This window comes from Elephas maximus, chromosome 24 (genome assembly GCF_024166365.1).
Source record: "Elephas maximus indicus isolate mEleMax1 chromosome 24, mEleMax1 primary haplotype, whole genome shotgun sequence".
In the NCBI taxonomy this organism is placed as follows: Eukaryota; Metazoa; Chordata; class Mammalia; order Proboscidea; family Elephantidae; genus Elephas; species Elephas maximus.
Window position 1 is genome coordinate 48,560,137 of NC_064842.1, and position 21,691 is coordinate 48,581,827.

General features: G+C 38.7%; 1 protein-coding gene across 1 annotated transcript in view; it reads right to left on the reverse strand.

Moving 5' to 3' along the window:
• NIBAN1 (niban apoptosis regulator 1) overlaps positions 1-21,691 on the reverse strand; it is a 166,328-nt gene that overhangs the window by 93,958 nt on the left and 50,679 nt on the right. The window lies entirely within an intron of this gene.

Below are 21,691 nucleotides of genomic sequence, written 5' to 3' on the forward strand. Positions count from 1 at the left end.
TGTTGCACGTGCCTTTACCTCTCCCTCCCCCGCTTTTAGCATCATCCTGAGATACTTCAAAGTCCTGAAGCAACATCCATCCAGTAACCAGTAGTCTTTTCTTCATTCTATATCAACAACCCATTGCCATGACCATAAACTCAGCCAACCTTTTAATCCTTCCAAGGCTACCACTCTACCTCACCCTCTTCTCCATCTCAATTTGCTCTTCATTCCCTTCTACCTCCAGTCATTCAACTTCTCCCACCCAACAATGATCTCAGGGTGTGCCATTTCAACCCTGCACACTCATCATTCCATATTCCTTCAGATTCCTGAAGGAATAATAAGTCTTGCCAATTCACAGCCCTAAAGGAAATCAACAAACTGTTTCTAGTTCTGCTCCTGTGTTTCTGTTTTAAAGAATGTTTGTGATTCAAACCACTGCATGACTAGTGTGAAAGGCAAGAGCTTTAGTTTAAGAACCTGGGGACTTGGGTTCTGATCCCATTTCTAGTTGTAAGACAGACACCAGCTATACGACCTCAGTCAAGTCACTCATTCTCTCCAGGTTCCAGGGACTCTAACAGTAAAGAAAGGTGCTCATTCGTCTACACCTTTCTTTGAATCTGCTTGACAATGAACTATAATCACCAAAGTGAGGTTACCTCACAACAGTGACCACCGATTGCAATACAGTCTCTCAGCACCAGAAGAAAATAAAGCTGAGTATGTGTGGAGTCCCTGGTTGATGCAAAGAGTTAACATGTTCAGCTGCTAACTGAAAGGTCCACGGTTTGAATCTACCCAGAGATGCCTGGAAGAAAGGCCTAGCCATTTCCTTCCAAAAAGTCAGCCATTGAAAACCCTATGAGCACAATTCTACTCTGACACACATGAGGTCACAGTAAGTCGGAATCAACTTGAAGGCAACTCATACTGGTGGTGAATCAGTCATGTGGGGAGAGCTTCAGGACTGGAGAGACAGGCACTGGAAATAGTCCTGAGCTTCTCCAATCAATGCTTACTTTGGAGAGTGAGGGAGCTGCAAAGGAGAGAAAGGAGAAACAGGGGAGAAAGGGCAAAGGAGCATTCTGAAGTAGATCTGAAATCCTCATTGCATCCGAAGTACTTTCTACAGAGCATAGAAATAAATCGTTTCCACTGGCTGCTTACAAGGAGTTAGTCCTCAGAATAAGACATTAGCTTGAAGAAAAATAAACCTGCTATAACTTTCCCAAATATTAAAATACTTTCATGTCCGCTGAGCATAATTTTTGTTTTTCAAATTTGTTATTAGAGTCAACAGAGAAATTTTAAAATACAACAGACTGGCAAGATTTGTTTAGAGCTATTATGCATGTCTCCTGCACGTCTGTCAGTCTGTCATACTGTGGGGGCTTGTGTGTTGTTATGATGCTGGAAGCTATGCCACCGGTATTCAGATAGAAGACCAGGCAGTGTTTCGTCCTATGGTATATAGGGTCAGTATGAGCCAGAACCAACTCGACAGCACCTAACAACAATTATGCATGTAGAATTTCAAAAATAACCAGAGTTCTAATCATAGCAGATTGAGACACTCAATATGTGAACTTTGAATCCATAGCTGCCAGCTTCTAGGCCTATGGATTCATAGGCCAAAACTCTCAGATTGTAAAAATACTCTATATGGGAATTCTACTTTTGCTCAAGTATTTAGGTATCATGATATGCATGAGGTAAAAAGGAATTCTTGGCTATTCCCTCAATAAAATGCTTTAGTAATTATAACTTGTAAGGCACTTTGAGACCCACTAATAACAGGTCATGTAGAAATGCATATAAAAGTTCCTATAATTTGAATCAGGCATGTTTTTACTTGCTTGTGGGTTTATGGTATCACTATTAATCAGCATTCGTATAATACATTAATATGCTCAGGCTTTATAACCATCTAATTAGTTTTTTTTTTTACTAGCTTTTACATAGTGCATAAATAGTAAAATTCTATATCCTTGTTTATAATTTTCTTACCTAAAAAGTGAGATACCTTTGAAAATTCCCACAATGAAAACGAGTCTTGCCTCATTGAAACATATAAATGCTTAACAAAATTTGCCCTTTAGAGCCAAGTAACCACCATTTCATCCATAAAAAGAGCGGCCTGTTCATTCTGATGCTAATTTTTGCGTTCTTAGAAACACTTGGATATACACGAAAGGAGGTGGATATCCTCTTATGATGAGCTCTACAAGCCTTTGAAACCAGATTTCCTGCCACGTCACCAAACCTCCTCCAGGAACGCCCTGCTTCTACTGAGGTACTAGGATGCCACTACTCCCTCCCAAGGATAAGAAATATGCTCTGTAATTTGAATATCTACTACATATGGTACCATCAGTACATCATCCACGCATCATCCACCAGGCAGCAGTTACAGAAGAAGGGATCCCAGCTTTGCTGGGTAACTAACCTAATGACCAGGTCGAAATAGGAATAAAACAGCCAACAACATTATTGCTCTTTAGGAAAATAACCCAAAGCTATCCTCAAAAGTTATCTGGATTTCATCTTAAGGAGCCCTGGTGGCGTAGTGGCTAAGCTAACCTAAAGGTTGGCGGTTTGAACCCACCAGCCACTCTGCAACAGAAAGATATGGCAATCTGCTTCCCCAAAGATTATAGTTTTGGAAACCCTATGGGGTAGTTCCACTCTATCCTGTAGGGTCACTATGAGTTGGAATCGACTTAGAGACAACAGGTTTTGAAATAAGGAAGACCCTGAGAATTAGAGCAAATCCTGGTGTTAAGTCAAAATATCACTGCGATTAGGAACATGGACTCTGGAGTGAGACAGACGTGGGTTCAAGTCCCATCTCTGCCTCCTACCAGCTGTGGGGTCTCATGTGAGTTACTTCCCCTTCATGCTCATGTGTGAAATGAAGATAACAAGAGTAACAAGCTTATAAGGTTGTTGTAATGATTACATAAAATTATGGCTATAAAGCAAGGCTTCGAACTGGTTTGTGTTTGTTCAAACTCCTGCTAAAAATTTGCATTTCTAGCAAGTTCATAGGTGATGCTAATGCTGCTGGTTAGGGATCAATTCGGAGAACACCAGTAGAGTAATGGGCCCAAAATTTATTATACATAAGACTCGCCTGGGGGTCTTATTAAACTATAGATTCTAATTTAATATACCTGGGGTGGCAATGCAAATTCTCAGTAGGGGTTAGAACCAGAACAAAACGGTTCAAAGCCCTGATTGAAAACAACTAAATAAAAAATATTAGCGTTAATGAGCTGAAGAGAAAATCATGAGTTACCAGCTGTGTTACATTGAGTCTTTTTCTCTAAGCCTCTATTTTCTCACCTATAAAATGGGGATAAGATTCCTATATCACAGGGCTATTATACAGATTAAATGCGATAGTCTGCAGGTAAAAATTCCCAGAACAATCCCTGGCACATATTAGTCACTCAATAACTTTCGAAAATTATAACAATTATTTAATATTCCACCATGAAAACATTCAAATAAATGGATCAACCCACGGGCACTACATAAAATAACCTCATATGAGACCAACTTGTTTTTCACAGGGTTCTCAGGATTCTTGAGTATTAACTTTCCTTCATTTCCCCTCCAAATTTAGTATCACGTTTTCTTTCCTGACTTGTTTGTAAAACTCAATGCCAAGCCTTCCACTCAATGTTGAGGTTACTCAATAACAGAAAGACTAGAACAAATGGAAGGGCTGCTCAGAATCAACTCGACAGCAATGGAGTATTTTTGGAACAGGCACTTTTTTTCTAATCTTACTTAACTTAATTAATTTTATTGCAGCCTGTGCTAGGCATTGTGTTGGTACAATTCACTTAACCGGGCTGCTCAGAACCCCCTTCAGGGTAATCATCACTGAAGCTAAAACAAGCCACTTTAACAGCTCTATCGACAAAATTTAGCTTCAGTTCAACTCTGTAAAAATAAGAAAAATTTCTGTTGGCCCTTTTAAAACCATTTGAATCCATATAGGCTCAAAAATTCAGCAATATCATTTGACTTATTCTCCCATATTCAATTATCAGGTCTTTTCATTTCTAACTCCACAATATTTCTTGAATCCATCCCAGCTTCTACACCTTCAACCAAGCCTTTGTTAACTTTCAACAACATTTTAAAAGTTTCTTAATCTACTCTCTCTCTGTATCATGGCAAGGCAAAAAAAAAATCTCACTAGCTCTCAGCTCTAAAACAAGAACAAAAAAGTCATGCCAAAAACAACAACAACAACAAAGTCAAAGCCAGGGTAGGTGAAGTGAGTACCCAGGGCTGATACATAGGTCCTGGAGGATTATGGGAAATAAGCCAAAGCTCGATGTCTTGGTTACCTAGTGCTGCTGTAACAGAAATACCACAAGTGGATGGCTTTAACAAACAGCAATTTATTCTCTCACAGTCTAGGAGGCTAGAAGTTCGAGTTCAAGGCACCATCTCTAAGGTGAAAGCTTTCTTCCTCTATCACCTCTGGGGGAGGGTCCCTGCCATCAATCTTCCCCTGGTCTAGGAGCTTCTCAGAGCAGGGACCCCGGGTTCAAAGCACATGCTCCACTGTCCACTCTTCCTTCTTGGTAGTAGGAGGTCCCTCTCCTATCTGCTCACTTCCTTCTTTTGTATCTCAAGAGATTGACTCGAAATACATCCTAATCCTGTAGACTGAGTCTTGCCTCATTAACATAACTGCCTCTAATCCTGCTTCTTTAACATCATACAAGTTAGGATTTACAACACACAGGATAATCAGATGATATCACAAAATGATGGACAACCACACAATACTGGAAATCATGACCTAGCCAAGTTGATACACATTTTGGGTGGACACAATTCAATCCACAATGCTTGGTTTGTGTGGCAGAGGAGGATTCTGGGAAGTGGTTAGAGTCCAGAGCCAATAGAGCAAAACGGGAGGGGCTGAATCCAAGCTGACACCATAATTCCATTCAAACCAAAGCTATAAATTACCAATGTCTAGATGTTAGACTAGACCAAATCTTGGCATTAATTCTATCAGGAAACTTGAAAGCCGTGAGAGGCACACACCTCCTTAGTCATAGAGGCACAGTATTCTGGGTGCTGACTTGACAAAGTTTCACTTACATGTTGCTGCCAGAGCACATTAAAAAAAAAAAAAAACAGTGGTTCCCCACTGCCTAGAGTAGTAATTCTTAGCATAGTATCAAAGGCTCTTGATCTGGCCCCAGTTGTCCTTATTTCCTTGTCCCTTGCATATGCTGATGACTTCACTCCTCCTTTCTCTCCCGAAATACCCTGCAAGCCCTCTTTTAGACCCTTCAAACCTAGGCTGTAATCCCGAGTTACAGAGCTTTGTCATATCTCTCCAACTGTTTACAATCTCACCCTCTTTTGTGTTCTCCCAAAAGTGTACACTAGGTTTACTACAGCTGTTTCAATACATCTTATCTTTCCTCCAAAGGTATATTTATATCCTCAGCAAATATTTGTTGAGTGAATGAAAGAATGGCTGTTTAAATACCTAAGAGCAAAGCAAATTACACTGCAATATTATAATGAAACCAATACCAGTGTTCCAAGAAAGGTAAAAGATACCGTTCTCAGCTTGAATATTTATTATTATAAATATACACTGTCAAAGCTCAACTCATATTTGTTTTTTAAAAAAATCAGACTCATACAGGTTAATTCCTCTTAAGTCTTTAGACAACTTTAGTCCAAAAAATTACTGGTGGGAAAACCGATCTATACATTTAATGCAATTCCGATCCAAATCCCAAGGACATTCTTTAATGAGATGGAGAAACAAATCACCAATTTCATATGGAAGAGAAAGAGGCCCCAGATAAATAAGGCATTACTGAAAAAGAAGAACAAAGTCGGAGGCCTTACTTTACCTGATTTTAGAACCTATTATACCACCACAGTAGTCAAAACAGCCTGGTACTGGTACAACAACAGATACATGGACCAATGGAACAGAATTGAGAATCCAGACATAAATCCATCCACATATGAGCAGTTGATATTTGACAAAGGCCCCAAAACAGTGAAATGGGGAAAAGACAGTCTTTTTAACAAATGGTGCTGGCAAAACTGGATATTCATCTGCAAAAAAATGAAACAAGACCCATACCTCACTCCATGCACAAAAACTAACTCAAAATGGATCAAAGACCTAAATATAAAATCTGAAACGATAAAGATCATGGAAGAAAAAATAGGGACAACGTTGGGAGCCCTAATACATGGCATAAACAGTATACAAAACATTATTAAGAATGCAGAAGAAAAACTAGATAACTGGGAGCTCCTAAAAATCAAACACCTGTGCTCATCCAAAGACTTCACCAAAAGAGTAAAAAGACTACCTACACGCTGGGAAAAAGTTTTTAGCTATGACATTTCTGATCAGTGCCTGATCTCTAAAATCTACATGATACTGCAAAAACTCAACTGCAAAAAAAACAAACAACCCAATTTAAAAATGGGCAAAAGATATGAATAGACACTTCACTAAGGAAGACATTCAGGTAGCTAACACATATATGAGGAAATGTTCACGATCATTAGCCATTAGAGAAATGCAGATCAAAACTACAATGAGATTTCATCTCACTCCAACAAGGCTGGCATTAATCCAAAAAACACAAAATAATAAATGTTGGAGGGGCTGTGGAGAGATTGGAACACTTCTACACTGCGGGTGGGAATGTCAAATGGTACAACCACTTTGGAAATCAATTTGATGCTTCCTTAAAAAGTTAGAAATAGAACAACCATACAATCCAGCAATCCCACTCCTTGGAATATATCCTAGAGAAATAAGAGCCTTTACACGAACAGATATATGCACACCCATGTTTATTGCAGCACTGTTTACAATAGCAAAAAGATGGAAGCAACCAAGGTGCCCATCAATGGATGAATGGATAAATAAATTATGGTATATTCACACAATGGAATACTACGCATCGATAAAGAACATCAAGGAATCTGTGAAACATTTCATAACATGGAGGAACCTGGAAGGTATCATGCTGAGTGAAATTAGTCAGTTGCAAAAGGACAAATATTGTATAAGACCACTATTATAAGAACTTGAGAAATAATTTAAACTGAGAAGAAAACATTCTTTTGTGGTTACGAGAGGGGGGAGGGAGGGAGGGTGGGAGAGGGGCATTCACTAATTATATAGTAGATAAGAATTACTTTAGGTGAAGGGAAAGACAGCACACAATACAGGGGAGGTCAGCACAACTGGACTAAACCAAAAGCAAAGAAGTTTCCTGAATAAACTGAATGCTTCGAAGGCCAGTGTAGCAGGGGCAGGGGTCTGGGACCACGGTTTCAGGGGACATGTAAGTCAATTGGCATAATAAAATCTATTAAGAAAACATTCTGCATCGCACTTTGAAGAGTGGCGTCTGGGGTCTTAAATGCTAGCAAGCAGCCATCTAAGATGCATCAGTTGGTCTCAACCCAAATGGAGCAAAGGAGAATGAAGAACACCAAGGACACAAGGCAATTAGGAGCCCAAGAGACAAAAAGGACCACACTGAACCAGCAACTACATCATCCTGAGACCAGAAGAACTAGATGGTGCCCAGCTACAACCGATGACTGCCCTGACAGGGAACACAACAGAGAACCCCTGAGGGACCAGAAGAGCAGTGGGATGCAGACCCCAAATTCTCATAAGACCAGACTTAATGGTATGACTGAGACTGGAAGGACCCTGGTGGTCATGGCCCCCAGATCTTCTGTTGCCCCAGGACAGGAACCATTCCCGAAGCCAACTCTTCAGGCATAGATTGGAGTGGACAATGGGTTGGAGAGGGATGCTGGTGCGGAGTGAGCTTCTTGGATTAGGTGGACACTTGAGACTATGTTGGCATATCCTGCCTGGAGGGGAGATGAGAGGGTGGAGGGGGTTAGAAGCTGGCTAAAAGGACACAAAAAGAGAGTGGAGGGAGAGAGCGGGCTGTCTCATTAGGGGGAGAGTAATTGGGAGTGTGTAGCAAGGTGTATACGGGTTTTTGTGTGAGAGACTGACTTGATTTGTAAACTTTCACTTAAAGCACAATAAAAATTATTTTTTTAAAAAATTACCGGTGGGTTTTTTTTTTAATCTCTATCTTGGTTTGTTTGTTTATTTACTCTGACCAGCCTGGAAACATGGAAAGTATATAGGAATCCAAGTATACAGGAATCTAAGTATACAGGAATCTAGGAATCTAAGCTTACGTAAATTCTGAAGAACCTAACAGATTTGTATATCTTCTCATTCCAGAATGTTCTTTATTAACTTCCCAGTCCTGTAGCAGTTCAACTCAAATCTACTCTTCATCATCGTTTTCTTCCTTGAGAAACACTGTTTATCATGTGTTCCAGTTCCCCTATCATTCCCAGTGTCAACACACCTATGATCTAATCCAAAATCATCTTTGAAATACGCAGGTGTCTTTTCATGTCAATTACTTTTAGAAAAATAGTGCATAAGTACAGAAAGATATTTTTAAAAAACAATATTTTTGCTGTATTTCCTTCAAGACTTTTTTCAATTATTTTTTTTAAATAGTTGAGATTATTATATTTTCTATCCAGTTTTATTTACTTACGATTTCATCTTTGTTTTTCCCTCTGGCATTACAAAAAAGAAATCCCGATTCTCGGCGATTACGTTTTTATTGTTACAACAGGGAGGAAAATGCATAAATTAAAAAACAGGTTTATTTTAATACAAGGTCACTATCTCCTGGGATCTAAGGAAAGTCCACATAGGAGGAAAGGATTAATCAGGTACTTGGCGCAGGGTGTTAAAAACGCAGGTGAAGATTAATTTTGGGAGCCAGAAGTAGGTGTTATTGTTGTTAGCTGCTGTTGAGTCAGCTCCAAATCATGGCAACCCCACGTACAACAGAATGAAGTGCTGTCAGGTCCCACGCCGCCCTCATCATCCTCAGCGTGCTTGGGTCCATTGTTACCTTCCAACCTAGGGGGCTCATCTTCTATCACTACATGTTCTATTGTGATTCATAGGGTTTTCACTGGCTAATTTTTGGAAGTAGATTGCCTAAACCTTTCTTCCTAGTCTGTCTCAGTCTGGAAGCTCCACTGAAACCTGTCCACCATGGGTGACCCTGCTAGTATTTGAAATACTGGTGGCATAGCTTCCAGCATCACAGCAACATGCAAGCCACCATAGTACAACACACTGACAGACGGTGGTGCAGAACCAGAGAAGGGACTCTAAAAAAAATTTTTTTAATAATTATAAAATAAAATATCCATCATTGTTTTTACCCTCAGAACTTCTCAGTTATAGAAGTTTAAAAGTTCCGATGAATTATAACATCAGCTATAGTCTCAGGTTGCCGAATACCATCACTTTACACCTTAGGGTGAAGAAATCAGAAATCCCAATTCACATTACAAAGGTGCAAAAATCTAATTACGCAGAATAATGCCCAAGGACTCTCATTTTCTCCTAGTAAATGCCTTAGAGAATGAGGATAAATTGGATTCTCCATAACTGAACTAAAAAAACCTGTTGCCACTAAGTCGACTCCAACTCATAGTGACCCTATAGGACAAGTAGAACTGCTCCATATGGTTTCCAAGGAGTGGCTGGTGGATTCGAACTGCCAACCTTTTGGTTAGCAGCCGTAGCTCTTAACCACTACGCCACCATGGTTTCCAGCTGAACTAAAAGATGTGCTTTTTCTTTAAGCACATTATTGGTGCCTGAGTGATAGATTTTTGAACAGATTACTACGAGAAGGCACAAATTACTAGGAGAAGAAAAAAAATTCTTTTCAATTTCTTGAAAAAAATTCAAGAAGTCAGCCTTGATGGCAGCAAATCCCTGCACCCTACCTCACAGAAACTCCATCTTAAGTTAAAAAGAAGACATGTATAAACCAACTTCAGTTCTCTGTGATTTACTTTGGATATTAATCCACAGAAGAGGAACACACAAACACTTACGTTCCCACGAGCTTATATTAAATATATCAAAGTCCAGCCAGGACTCTCCCAGAACTTTGAAAGCATCTGGATAGAAAGCAGGCCTGCTCAGGAACAAACAATAGAACATAGTTTCCTGGTTTCCACACCATTCCAAAGCTCTGTGAGTTAAACTTGTAGCATACTTGCCCTTAGACTGTTAAGAGACCCTGAGCTTTTCTCAGGCCCCATTCTAAAAGCAGGCCCCGTGTCTTTAATGGAAATCCTGGTGGCCTAGCGGTTGAGAGCTACAGCTGCTAACCAAAAGGTCAGCAGTTCCAATGCACCAGGCACTCTGTCCTCAGTATGAGTCGGAATTGACTCAAGAGCAATGAGTTTTTGGTGTCTTTAATACTGTCGCAAAGTGTATTCCATCAAGGGCATTCAATAAATCCATACGTACTTAACAGATGCTACGGTAAGGGACCAGGTAGCCTGGGTAGCACAAGCGGCTAAGCACTCGAATACTAGCTGAAAGGTTGGCAGTTCAAACCCACCCAAAGACATCTCAGAAGACAAGCCTGGTGGTCTGCTTCCAGAAGGTCACAGCCATTGAATACACTATGGAGTAGTTCTACTTTGCACACATGGTGACCTTGGGTCACCAGGAGTAGGAATGCAACTAACAACAGTAAAGAGCCAGGCACCAGCTCCAGGGGATGAGTAGAAGCAAAATGACATTTTCTACATATGACCACAGCCACTGAAATAAATTAAGGTTCCCATCTGCACTAACTTGCTATAAGAGAGAAGTGGGAAAAGAGAAGTGGGAGGAGACGTTAAGAGAGAAAAGAGTTTTAGAGGGCACTGAGTTTATATTAATAGTGGTGGAAGGATTTGGAAAAAGATACAGTGGCTGCCTAATTGAAGATGTAACTAATGTCACTGAATTGTAGATATAGAAATTGTTGAGTTGTATGTTTTCTTGTGTATACTTTCACCACAATTAAAAAAGAGAGAGAGAGAATAGTGGGAAACACACACTATCACTTGTACAAGTTACAATTTCCACTACTTTATGCCATAGGATAATAAAAACCCCACAGTGCTCAGCTATTTCGGAGAACAGCTTTCTAAGAACTACAAGGTCTTAAGGTCTGATATCTTTTTACAGAAAAAGAAATCAATACTATCGTTAGAAAAATATTTATGCCAGTACATTTATGCACACAGCTTTCTTTAGCCATAATTAGATGGAAGCTAACTTTAAATTTTCTTCCATTTTATTTGGAAAAAGTGCTTGGAGATATTCAAGATTATTTCACCATTACCTCACAGCATGACTTCAATTTTTTCATGACACCTCTGATGAGAATAAATCTTGTTTCTTTTGCCACTTTTCTAAGCCGTCTAATATCCCCCCCCAAGATATTATCCCACCAGGCTTTTTTAATTGTCTAATAACCAAGCCGCAGATTGGTTATCTTTTTCTTTACAAAAATGAGTGGGGAAGAGTGGGAAAAATAAGCCAATCTGACACAGCTGCCTTTTCAGAAAACATCACAAGAACTCTGGATTCAGAACGGATAATAATGCTTTTGCCCATTAAAAAAAAACCTTTTTTGGTTTTGAAGAAAATATATAACTGAAATTCAGAAACCAAAATAATGAGATTCCCTTTGCCCTTTTGGAGTCTAATCTCGGTCATTACGTTTTTTCTGCACATATTTTATCAGAGGCTCTTAGATTGCTCCAAAATAGAGAACACATTCTTTGCTTGCAGATTGCAACCATGCAAATGAACACACCATGCACATTAAAACAAATCAGGCCAGTCTGAAAATCAAACCAGGCAACTAGCCTAGGAATTTTCATAATTCCCCTTACCACACAATAGTATCTCTCGTGTGTCCTACACGGTTCTCTTTTATTTTCCTAGGTCCTCTCCTTTTTCTTATTTCACTCCACTTTTCTTCTCTTCACACAGAAATAGATTTGTTTGAAATGCTTTTTATTTATCTTTTAATAATAATAATTTAATAAGCTAAGCCACTAATTAAAAAAAAAAAGCATTCCTAGGGAACTGGGTATGCTTGTATTTTATTCATCTAGGAATATGGGTAAAAATTAGGAGTGAACTTGGCTAGAAAATGAAAGGTGGCATTGCTGGGCTTGGGGAGGCCTGGGGAAAACAAAAGCTATTCAACATTTATCTAGCCCAACCGGTATTTTGACAATATATATCAAGATAATAAAGTACTCATTAGTAAAAAAAAAAAAAAAAAAAAACCAGTTAACATGTTCTAACTTATCCTCTAAACTCTTTTTTCCACTAATGAGTACTTTATCATCTTGCTATATATTTTGAAAAATAGTTTAGCACGTTCTAAGTTATCCACGGAGCCCTGGTGGCACGGTGGTTAAGTGATACCACTGCTAACCAAAAGGCGAGCAGTTCAAATCTACCAGTCGCTCCCTGGGAACCCTATGGGGCAGTTCTACCCTGTCCTATAGGATCTATGGGTTGGAATTGACTCAACGGCAAAAGGTTTGGCTTTTTGGTTTAACTTATCCTCACAAGAATTTAAGAACTCTCAAAGTGGCTCTAACCAACTGTCCACCTGATTTGGTCAGGCAAATCTCTCTGAAACAGTATGATGTTATGTGAGAATACAGTTTTCTTGATAACAACCCAAATATCTCCAGTAGTGAAAGCTGACCTAGGACAGTTGGACAGTCTAATTTTACATTTTTTTCAATCTAATTTTGTCAGTCACTGGATCAGTTAATTATTAAAATCAAAAGACTCCTGAGTAATGTATATTTGTGAAAAATTATTCACAAAGTATTGTGAAAAACTATTATATTTTATGCTCTGAAAATAGAGACAGAAAAAGAAAAATCCTTCAAAGATTCACATAGTACCAGGTTCTTTAAAGTCACCTCTTTTTCCTATGGAAATTGCTCTTCAGTAAAGTGTGTCTATACAGCCCTTAATGAGTACGCTGGAATCTCATAACATTAGCTCTAATTGGAGCCCGTGCCTCACAGGTAAAACTCACTAATTAATCATTATATGCATCAAGGCGATTAACTGCAAAGTTGTTAGCTGCCCTCAAATCAGCCTCCAACTCATGACAACCTAATGCACAATGGGATCAGACCTTGTGATCCACAGGGTTTTCCTTGGCTAATTTTCGGGAATAGACCATCTTCGAAGTCTGCCTTAGTATAGAAGCTCGGCTGAAACCTGTTCCACATCACAGCACCACGCAAGCCTCCGCTGACAGATGGGTGGTGGCCACACTTGAGGTGCATTGGCCCACAATTGAACCTGGGTCCACCTCGTGGAAGGTGAGAATTCTACCACTGAACTACCACTAGTAGACTGTAAACAACTGAGACTACCTTCCGAGATACACTAAGAAAGCAACTTGAATTCATCTGAATGGTGGCACATACATGCCAATCACATTCCAAATCCCATACACGATGAAAAGATCAAAGACGAAAGACCTTTGGAGCTAATGGAATCATAATGGTCATCTCCGCCCCCACACCCCATTTTCAGATCAATAAATTAATTGATTAATTAATTTCTAGCCAAGTTCCCAAAACTAGTAATAGAACTTCACATAGAATCCAAGTACAAGACCATGTTTCTTAACAAAAGCAAGAGTAAGTTTTTTTTCAGACATTATGGAGACCAATTTTGATTACCACTTTAATTTATCCAAATTAAAAAAATCGGTGCCGATTTTTAAACAGAGTTGTCCTCTTTATTAATACTGCATCAATTTTTATGGAGGAATCCAGTACTCTTTTTTTTAATGGAGGAAGGTAAGTACTCTTTGGTAATAAAAACAATATTGTCAAGAAGCCTGAAATGATTTTAAATTTGGGTAAAAAGATATAACCAATTGAAAAACATTATTGAGACAATAACATAATATTGATAACATAATTATCTATTTCATTTAATGCATATTAAACTGTTGGATCAATAACAAGTTAACAGCAATGCAAAAGTCTAGTGCTTGGATGTATTCAGTTCTAAAATTTATTAGTAGATTCAGCATAACAATGTGTTTCAGAGTTCTTTCTGTAATATTTGGAGTCTGTATTTAAAATATCCCATTAAGTGACTTATGAAGGAGAGAAAGCATTTGGCTCAGCTTCATCTCATTTGGCAGAGGTTTCCAGCAAGAAGGCAGAGACCCTGCAGAGCTCTGGGCGCCAGGGAAACCAGTTGACTTCGTATGAGTACCCCTTAATCCCATTCAGGTGTTCCAATTAAGTAGTATCACCATCTTCATTAAAGCTGCAGTCCTTGCTGGTTAATACCATAAGGCTTCTGGGGAAATGCATTAATTAAGAAGATTTTCTTACCCACTGATAAGGAATCTGTTTTACACAAAATCAAGGTTAAAAGGCACTGCAATGGGCCAGTTTTGTCATCTGAATGGTATTTGAAATGTCTTTAACAAAGTTTCTGGGATCTCTGTTCTGTATCCTACTTTATAGGGGCCAAGAGATGCAATATGCCAAGGTACAAACCACTAATAATAGAGTTTTGTGTTTGTGTGTTTTATTTAATTATGAACTATCTCAAACATACAAAACAGTAAAGCAAAAACATATATACCCGTTATCCAGATAAAATCTTAACTTTATGCCATACGTACCTCAGAATTTAAATAAAAATACAGCTACATTTGAAGCCCTCTCTAGCTGCTCTAGATGGCTTAGTGGTTAAGTGCTATGGCTAATGCAAGATCCGCAGTTCAATCCACCAGGCGCTCTTTGGAAACTCTATGGGGCGGTTCTACTCTGTCCTATAGGGTCGCCATGAGTCGGAGTTGTGGTGATGGCAATGGGTTTGGTTCTTTTTGTTTGTACCTGCCTCACAACATTTCAAGGCACAACTGTACTGAAGGTGTTTACTCCTGTAAATCATTTTAGACTCTTACAATGTACCTATGTATCCATACATAATGAATAGCATTGTTATGTATGTTTTCAAACTTTATCTGTCATTCTGCAGCTTGCTTCGTTCGCCCATATTACATTTTATATACATATATATACGTGAAAGCTGGACAATGTAAAAGGAAGACAGAAAAAACTGATGAATTTGAATTGTGATGTTGGCGAAGAATATTAAATATGCAATAGGCTGCCAGAAAAACAAACAAATCAGACTTAGAAGAAAATACAACCAGAATGCTCCTTAGAAGTAAGGGTGCTGAGACTTCAGCTCACTTTGGACACGTCATCATGGAAGATCAATTGCTAGAAAAGAATATCAGGTTTGGTAGAAGGTCAGCAAAAGTGAGGGAAACCCTCAATGAGATGGATTGACACAAGAGCCACAATGGACTCAAATATGCCAACCATCATGAAGATGGCGCAGGACCGGGCAACGTCTCGTTCTATTGCCATAAGTCGGAACCAACCGGAGTGTAACTAACAAAAATAAGAACATGCTTTGTTACATTGCTATGAAGTACATCAGTATTCCACATCCAATCTGAAGCTTACTGTTCCTTGGTAAGCAAAGCATCAAAGCTACCCATTTACAAATAAATGCATGAGGTAAAAATTCAGATTAAGACAGTGCTTCCATGGCACAAAAACACTTGGTTGATTTAACTCAACTCAGTGTGAAGGAGGAAAGAATAAAGTTTAAATAGTCTGAATATCCAAATTTTGCTACTTATTGGAAGAACAAAACAGACTCAAATTTACTCTGGAAATAATTTTAAAAGAGAAACTCTTAAGAAGAAAAGAGTGAACAAGCTTGTCATCTGCTTTTGCCGCTTGCCATAAAGAGCTTCTATGGTACTTTGGATTTGTCTATATTTAGAGAATGGCAACAGGTGAGGAAAAAAAAGCAGCTGCATACTAGCTCCCTGGGGGGAAATCCAGTAAACATTCTAGGTAATGAGTATAAAATACATCTGAATACACAATGCTTTGTGTGAGTCACAGCCTCTTTAATAATCTCTAAATAAATAAATAAACCGTTTTTAAACCACACATACACAAAAATAATCTCCATATTAAAGCAACTTCCCTTAAGGAGAAGTCTAGACATTCAGTTACCCCAGGCTAGAAAGAAAAAAAATACATCTCATCTGTTAAGGCTTTACATAAATAAGACCTGCCAACCAACGCCGGGAAATGAATGCACAGGAAATGAGGCAAACTTTAAATAGGAAGTGGCTTTAAGCTTGCAACATGAGGGCATTGATGAGAGGTAAACCACAAGCTGTGGCTGGATTATCACAAAGACTCATAATACATCCAGTTATTCTTTTATGGCTATTTGAGAAGGAAATTAAGGGAAAAAAGAAAAAAAAAACAAGAGAAACCAAGAAGATGGAAGGTATGTATAAATGTCAGTTTACCATCAAAATGTACTTAAATCATTCAATAATAATCTAAGAAAAACATTTTAAATATGAAATCAGAATATGTCTCTTTTGGTTATATTAAAGTTTAAAATGCAATAACCTTGGATACCTTGTTATAACATTTGGTAGTTTAGACGCCACCCTAAAATTATAAAAGTTGAAGCAAACAAAAACTTTTCTCCCACCAGAAAGATATGTATTTTCTAATCAAATAAAGTATAAGAAAGTGATTAAGTTGTGAGAAAAACTAAGTCTGGTATATTTTAAATTAATTGCAATCATTAAAAATCTGTTTGTGAAAAAGATTTAACATGAAAAAATGTATATCATAGAGGTGAGCAAAAAAAGTGAACATACTCCACCATCCCCCACGATAAGTATTTTATTCTCTCTCCCTTTCCATCACATTCTTCTGCTTTCTTTTTTTAAATATCCCTCTATTTCCTTTTTCCCTATCTATGCCCGAGACCAACATAAAGTTGTTACAAGCACCGCATGATATTAAAAACGGAATTCGAGACAAAGCAAGTACAGGCCCAAGCACAAGGCCTGCTGCATACGTGACGTTAGATTAGGCAAAGGGCAAGTGCCCCACTGATTCCAGGACAGAAAATGCAGACTGAAAAAATTTAGGAGTACTAAGAGTGGGAAAAACTTCTATCTGCAGTCGCGTTGTAAGCACTCCACATTCACTGCTAACAAGGTTAAAAAAAAGAAAAAGGGAGAACAAACACGGATCTAATTTTACAATGAAAATGTTCTTTGGTCAACATCTTGAGATGTGTTAATTTAAAAAGCATGTTATTTTCAACCCACCTGCCACCCTTCACCTCATACCCAAACAGCATTTCTCCTGATTCTTGCAGTTAACTCCAAAACGGTGCCAATTTTTTATGTACTCAATTTTTCTTTACCCACATGATAACAAACTATATGTGCTCATGTACTCTTGTTCAGTTGCAATTCTTTTCAGATATAAATGTGAGAGTTTAATAGAGTTGGTAGCAATAAAGTTTTCTTACAAAGATTCACTTTAAAAAAAAAAGTGAACACAGACTTTTAAATAAGAGAGATCACAAATAAGTAAAAGAAACAAAACTACCTGGGCAGAGAAAAAAGATTGGAAGGAAATACATCAAAACAGTAGTACTTATTATTGGGTAATAAGTTCATAGGTAAATTTTTTCCCTGTATTTTTATAAAGTATTGTGCTTTATTTTATTTTATTTTGAAAAGAAACTTTCCAGGAAAACAGTACAAAGTAATAAAAATCTGCTTAGAGGATGCACAATATTTGCACAAATAAAACTCTCACATATTACATTAGTATTCTCAGAATTCAGCAATAAGAAAAGCCAATCAAAAACTGGACAAAAGATTTGAAATGACACCTCACTGAAGATATACAGATGGCAAATAAATATATGAAAAGATGTTCAACATCATATGTCATTAGGCACACATACTGGTTACTGTCAAGTGGATCCCGATACGTTACACAGTAGAACTGCTTCATAGGGTTTTCTTGGCCGTAGTCTTTACAGAAGCAGATTGCCAGGCCCTTCTTCCTTGGCAACACTGGGTGGGTTTGAACCACCAAACTTTAAGTTAGTAGTAGAGAGCAAGCCATGTGTGACATCCATGCATCTCATATATCACTCCAAAAAAAACAAACTTGTTGTCATTGAGTGAATTGCGACTCATAGCAGCCCTATAGGGTTTCCAAGAAGCAGCTAGTAGATTCAAACTCCTGGTCTTTTGGTTAGCAGCTGAAGCTTAATCACTTTACACACGGCTCCCATATACCATTAGAGAATAGCAAGTTAAAACAACAACGAGATATCACTAAAACCAAAACAAGGCCCGTAGTCATCAAGTCAGTTCTGACTCATGATGATCCCACTTGTTGCAGAATACAACTGCTACTCCATAGTGTTTTCAGGGCAATGACCTTTCAGAAGCAGATCGTCAAGACTTTCTTCCCAGGTGCCTCTGGTTCAGTTCAAATAAGCAAACCTTCAGTTAGTAGTCAAGCACATAACCGTAACTGGGTCACCCAGGGACTCTTACACACCTATTATCCATGTCGTGGAGTCAACTCTGACTCATAGCGACACTCTGGGGCAGAGCAGAGCTTTGAGTTTCCAAGGCTGTACTCTTTTTTTTCTATTATACTTTACATGAAGGTTTACAGAACAAACTAGCTTCTCATTAAACAGTACACACATTGTTTTATGACATTGGTTAACAACCCCCACGACGCATCAACACATCTCCCTTCTCAACATTTGGTTCCCTATTGCCAGCTTTCCTGTCCCCTTCTGCCTTCTAGTCCTTGCCCCTGGGTCGGTGTGCCCCTTCAGTCTCGTTTTGTTTTATGAGCCTGTCTAATCTTTGGCCAAAGGGTGTACCTCAGGAGTGACTTCATTAATGAGCTAAAAGGGTGTTCAGGGGCCATGACTCTCGAGGTTTCTCCAGTCTGTGTCACACAAGTAAGTCTAGTCTTTTTTTGTGAGATAGAATTTTGTTCTACATTTTTCTCTGGCTCTGTCCAGGACCCTCTATTGTGATCCCTGTCAGAGCAGTCAGTGGTGGTAGCCACCCACCATCTAGTTGTGCTGGACTCAGTCTGGTGGAGGCCATGTTAGTTGTGGTCCATTAGTCCTTTGGCTTAATCTTTCCCTTGGATCTTTAGTTTTCTTCATTCTCCCTTGTTCCCGAAGGGATGAGACCAGTGGAGTATCTTAGATGGCTGCTCACAGGCTTTTAAGATCCCAGACACTACTTACCAAAGTGGAATGTAGAACATTTTCTTTATAAACTATGTTATGCCAATTGAGCTAGATGTTCCTTGAGACCAGGGCCCCCACAGCTCTCAGCCAAGCAATCTGGTGCCTCAAGGAGTTTGGATGTGTCTATGGAGCTGGGTTTGGGTTTTGTTGTTTTTTTTTTTATGGAGCTTATATGACCTTGCCTTGTACAAGTTGTAGCTTCCCCAGTACTGTGTACTGCCTTACACTTCACCAAAGTTACCACTTATCTATTGTCTATTTACAGTTTTTCCATCCCCACCCCTGCCCTCCCTAATAACTATCAAAGCTTGTTTCTTTTTGTGTGTAAACATTTTCATGAGTTTTTACAGTAGTGGTCTCATACAATATTTGTCCTTTTCTGATTGACTTATTTCACTCAGCATTATGCCCTCCAGATTCATCCATGTTATGAGATGCTTTGAAGATTCATCGTTGTTCTTTATCATTACATAATATTCCATTGTGTGTATGTACCATACTTTGTTTATCCATTCATCTGTTGATGAGCATCTAGGTCATTTTCATCTTGTTGCTACTGTCAACAGTGCTGCAATGAACACGTGTGTATATGTCTATTCGTGTGATGGCTCTTATTTCTCTAAGATATATTCCTAGGAGTAGGATTGCTGGATCATATGATATTTTTATTTCCAGTTTTCTAAGGAAGTGCCGTATCACTTTCTAAAATGGTCATATCATTTTGCATTCCCACCTGCAGTGCATAAGAGTCCCAGTGTTCCTGAAGCCTCTCCAACATTTGTTATTTCCTGTTTTTTTTTTTTTATTCATGCCAGTAATGCCAGAGTGAAATGGTATCTCATTGTGGTTTTGATTTGCATTTCTCTAACGGCTAGTGTTTTCTAGAAGATCCTCACAACTGAAGCAATAAGCAGCATCATGATAAACGGGGAAAAGACTGAAGTTGTAAAGGATTTCATTTTACTTGGATCCACAATCAAAACCCATGGAAGCCGCAGTCAAGAAATCAAAAGATGCATCACATTGAGCAAATCAGCTGCAAAAGACCTCTTCAAAGTGTTAAAAACAAAAGTGTCGAAAAGCAAAGATTGTCACCTTGAGGACTAAGGTGAGCCTGACCCAAGCCATGGTATTTTCAATAGCATCACATGCATGTGAAAGCTGGACAGTGAATAAAGAAGACCGAAGAGGAACTGATGCCTTTGAATTGTGATGTTGTCGAAGGGTATTGAATATACCATGGACTGCCAAAGGAACAAACAAATCTGTCCTGGAAGAAGTACAACCAGAATGCTCCTTAGAAGCAAAGATGTTGAGACTGCATCTTACATACTTTGGACATGTTGTCAAGAAGGTAGGTCTCTGGAGAGGACATCATGCTGGGAAAGTAGAGGGTCAGTGAAAAAGAGGAAGACTCTCAACAAGATGGATTGACACAGTGGCTGCAACAATGGGCTCAAGCATAACAATGATTGCGAGCATGGCACAGGACCAGGAAGTGTTTCGTTCTGTGGTACATAGGGTTGCTGTGGGTAGGAGCCGACTCAATGGCACCTAACAACAATAGCTAGTGATCATGAGCATTTCCTCATGTGTTTGTTAGCTGCTTGAATGTCTTCTTTGGTGCAGTGTCTGTTCATTTCCTTTTCCCGTTTTTTAATTTGATTATCTGTCTTTTTGTTGTAGAGGTATTGGATTTTCCTGTAGATTTTAGAGATTAGAACTTTGTGGATTTTTAATAGCCAAAAATTTTTTCCTGGTCTGTAGGTTCTCTTCTCACTCTTTTGTTGAAGTCTTTGATGAGCATAGGTGTCTACTTTTTAGAAGATCCCAGCTATCTAGCTTATCTTCTGGAGTTTTTGTGTTGTTGCTGGTTATGGCTTGTGTACTGTTAATGCCATGTATTAGGACCTCTAGCGTTCATCCTATTTTTTCTTCTATGAACTTTATAATTTGCTTTATATTTAGGTCTTTGATCCATTTTGAATTAGTTTTTGCATAGGGTGTGAGGTATGGGTCCTGTTTCATTTTTTGCAGATGGACATCCAGTTTTGCCAGCACCATTTGTTAAAAAGACTGTCTTTTCCCCATTTGATGGACTTTGGGCCATTGTTGAAGATCAGGTGACTGTAGGTGAATGAATTTACACCTGGATTCTCAATTCTGTTCCATTGGTCAATGTATCTGTCATTGTACCAGTAACAGGCTATTTTAACTGCTGTAGTTGTATAGTACGTTCTGAGGTCAGGTAGTGCGAGTGCTCCTACTTGATTCTTCTTCAATAGTTCTTTACTTATCCAGGGCTTTTTCCCTTTCCGTATAAAGTTAATGATTAGTTTTTACATCTCTTTAAAGAATGTTCTTGGTGTTTGGATCAGGATTGCATTGTATTTATAAATTGCTCTGGGTAGAATTGTCGGTTTCATAATGTTGAGTCTACCTATCCCTGAGCATGGTATGTTTTTACATTTATGTAGCTCTCTTTTGGTTTCTTGCAGTCGTGTCTTGTAGTTTTCTTTGTATAGGTCTTTTACATCC